The 3,361-nt window shown below is 47.2% G+C and overlaps 1 protein-coding gene across 1 annotated transcript in view; it reads right to left on the reverse strand.

The window, feature by feature from the left end:
- Positions 1-3,361, reverse strand: part of MYO1D (myosin ID) — a 119,970-nt gene that overhangs the window by 47,074 nt on the left and 69,535 nt on the right. The window lies entirely within an intron of this gene.

Below are 3,361 nucleotides of genomic sequence, written 5' to 3' on the forward strand. Positions count from 1 at the left end.
ATGCCGAGAGCTGCGGTTCAAGACTGAAAATAAGAATTTGTGATAATGAATGCACTGAACAGAGCCCAGAGCCAGAGAGGAAGAGATTTGTAAGATGAGAAATTTCCATTTTCCTATTCCCACATCACTGCCTGTGCTGGAGGAAATCCCCAGTTCCCAGCACCAAAAGGGAAGCTGGATTGGGAAGGGCAGCTGTGGGATGCAGGAATTCCAGATCCTCAGGAGTGATTGCCTCAATTGCTTTAATTTCTGATCATAAATGTCTCAAGGAGAGCAGGGAGCTGGACAGAGCCTCATAAAATGACACAGAAAACGTTAAGTGCTCTAAAATATGAAAATGCTCATATTTAGGGGTCTGAGGCTTCTGAAACCCTGAGGGAGGAGCAGGAGGAGGAGGAGGAGGAAGAGAAGGAAGAGGAGGAAGAGGAGGAGGAAGAGGAGGAGGATGGCTTTGAGTTTTCTACTCTAGGACTGTCTCACCTCTTCTGACACTCTCAATGCTGCTTTTCCCCCCAGACCACAAATAAGTCCAGCTTCACCCTGGAGCTTTAGCTTGTCCAAGGATGGAAAGGATTCACCTGTTTAACCCAGCAGATCCTTCAGATGGAGACAGGGAATGAACCGGGAAACTGAGGGAGCTCTGCAAAAGGTCAGCGAGAGCAAACATCATCTGTAGTAATATCACACTGAGGTGGAGGGCTGGAGAGCACCTGTGGGCCACTGAGAGCACCTGTGGGCCACTGAGAGCACCTGTGGGTCACTGAGAGCACCTGTGGTCACAGGAGGGGACCTCTGGCCACTGAAGAGGACTTTTGCATCTCTGGAGAGCACCTTTGGACACCAGAGAACACCTCTGGCCACTGAAGAGTATTTTTGGGTCACTGGAGATCTATTTCCACAGGAATTACAGTTACTGAGGAAACCTGGGTCCAAATTCCCAAAGTAATCCATGATTTTTAAGCGCCCTGGGGAAGACTTCTCGAACACAAAACAATTCCAGGAAACACCAAGTGACACCATGGGAATATCAGTCTCCTTCAGCACCCCAAGCCCCAATAACTTCATTTCTACCCAGAGCTCCCTCCCAGGAGGACCCTGGGCATGGAGCTTCAGCATCCAGGAGCCGCTCAGGGAAGGGAAAGCACCAAAGTTCCACAGGGATGCTGGAATAAAGGATGAAAAGGAATAAAACTGAATCCTCTTTCCAGAGGGTTTTGGACAAAATTGGTGCTGACACACAATGGTGCAGGGCACAGGCAGATTAGGGAAGGAAAACTGACCAATAAACCTGGCTGCACTCAAAGAAAGGCCATGAAATACAATTAATTGTTACTATTTATGTTATCAGACACAAGAATTGACTTTCAGATGCAGAGGCTGGGACTCAGATAAAGGATTCACACAAACCCATTGGCCTGGTGAGAGCCCAAAGCCCTCCCCTGAGCTCATTGTGTTCTCAAGATCACAAATCCAGGACTGTGGGAGACAAATACTTTTTTCCGTGTCAGGAACACATTGAGAAGTGTAACAAAAAGCTGCTTTTCCATGGGAGTGTGAGCTGGGGAGGCTTCCCTGGCCAGGGACCCACTCAGAGACAGAGAACAAGCAGCAGCAGCAGTGGGAAGATGAGCTTTAAGGAAGGGAATGATCATCTTCTGAGTTCCTTAACAAGTTCCCTTCCCACAGGACAAGTGTTGGGGAAAAGTTGCAACAAGAGTTTTCTGAGATGTAAAAGAATTAAACCAGAGACAGAGTCTCATCAGGGTGCTGTAATTCCACCTCTCCATGCCCTGGAGTCACTCAAAACAACAAATCTTTCATCTGTTTTCCCAAGGAAAACTCATTTCTCAACCCAAGTTACAACTGTGGGGTCGACAGAGGAATTACCAGAGGTGATTATTGGGGAATCGTGGAATGGGTTGGGTTGGAAGGGACCTTAAGGATCACCAGTCCCACCCCTGCCATGGGCAGGGACACCTTCCACTATCCCAGGCTGCTCCAAGCCCCATCCAACTCTACAAACACCATAAATCAAAGGTGAATCTTAGCTACAGGCTAGAGATTTTATTGAAGTCACAAAGACAAGCCAAGAGAATGAGGCCAATTTTCCCAGTTTGTTTTATTTTCCCATTTATTTTGTATAAGGAAACTGTTTTCCCCTTGCCACTGCCCTTCTGCAGGGTACTTGGTGCTTAAAAGCTGCTACCTGTGGGTTCAGGCTCCCCCCAAACCCAGCAGAATTTGCCTAAAAATGGATTATGATTAAAAACGAAGGAAGCTCCTCAGCCCTGGCTGTGACCCCCTGTCAGCTCAGGGATTTCTCAAAGCTCAAGTGACAGATTCGTGCCACCCCTCCTCTGAGGGCAGGCTCTGCCCCAGGACAGGGTCATTTCCCTGGGGAGAGCCTTTGGGAGCCGTGCTCATGTTCTCCTGAAGCAGTTTGGTCTCCTCCTCCTGCCTTTGTCCCAAAAATCCAACATTAACATCCCCATGGTCCCGCTACCCAGAACATGCTCCAGGTTTAGCTCCCTGAATCTCAGCAGTTAATCAAGGTTTCTACCAGAGAAAGGAAAACAGCTTTAAAAGAAAAGAACAATCCTAAACTGATTAAAATCAGCCCAATTTTGATAGGAAAAAGCATATTTATATGACAAATTGAAGGTTTAACCCCTTGCCTGATTGCTGAGCCTGAGCCAAAGGTCTGTCTCTCAACATCAGTGGAAAAAAACATCAAATAAAAAATCTTGAATCCATTTTAATCTAATGATTTGTGTTCCAGGCTGGGCTCATCTTTGAGCTGAGCATTTTTTTCCTAAACAATCAAAATCACCCCAAGTTGAATCTCCTCTGGCTTTGTTTACAGCCAGCACCAAAAATGTACCAAACACTCCTGCTCCTGCACAATGGGCTGAAAATGGGTATTTATGGGGTGTTTGTCTCTATCTCCCTGACAAACCCCTCCACATTCGGACTAAATAACAAAATCACCCCTCAGCTCTGGGAGCATCACCTCAAACACCTCCTCTGAGGTAATGGCATCATTTACACCCTCGCACTTCCCCCTGTTTGCAGAAGCTTTGTTTGCCACCACTGGTGCAAAGAGCAAAACAGCAGAAAAACCATCTGTGTGTTCTTCTCTTTGTACCAAACCGATCCAACCTCCCCAAATCGCTGCAGCTCTGGGGAGGATTTACCTGACAGTCATTTCTGCAGCGCAGGGGGTCAGGGGAATAACGCCTCACCCCCAGTTTTGAGCAGTTCCAGTTCTATGGCTGAAGCTTTGAATACCAGGGAAGCAGCCAAAGTGCTCTTTTTTTCCCTAAAAAAGGCTTTTCTGAATGCCCTGAGGTGTCTCCTCCAG

The sequence above is a fragment of the Corvus brachyrhynchos genome, unplaced genomic scaffold (assembly GCF_000691975.1).
Source record: "Corvus brachyrhynchos isolate BGI_N302 unplaced genomic scaffold, ASM69197v1 scaffold479, whole genome shotgun sequence".
Taxonomy (NCBI): domain Eukaryota; kingdom Metazoa; phylum Chordata; class Aves; order Passeriformes; family Corvidae; genus Corvus; species Corvus brachyrhynchos.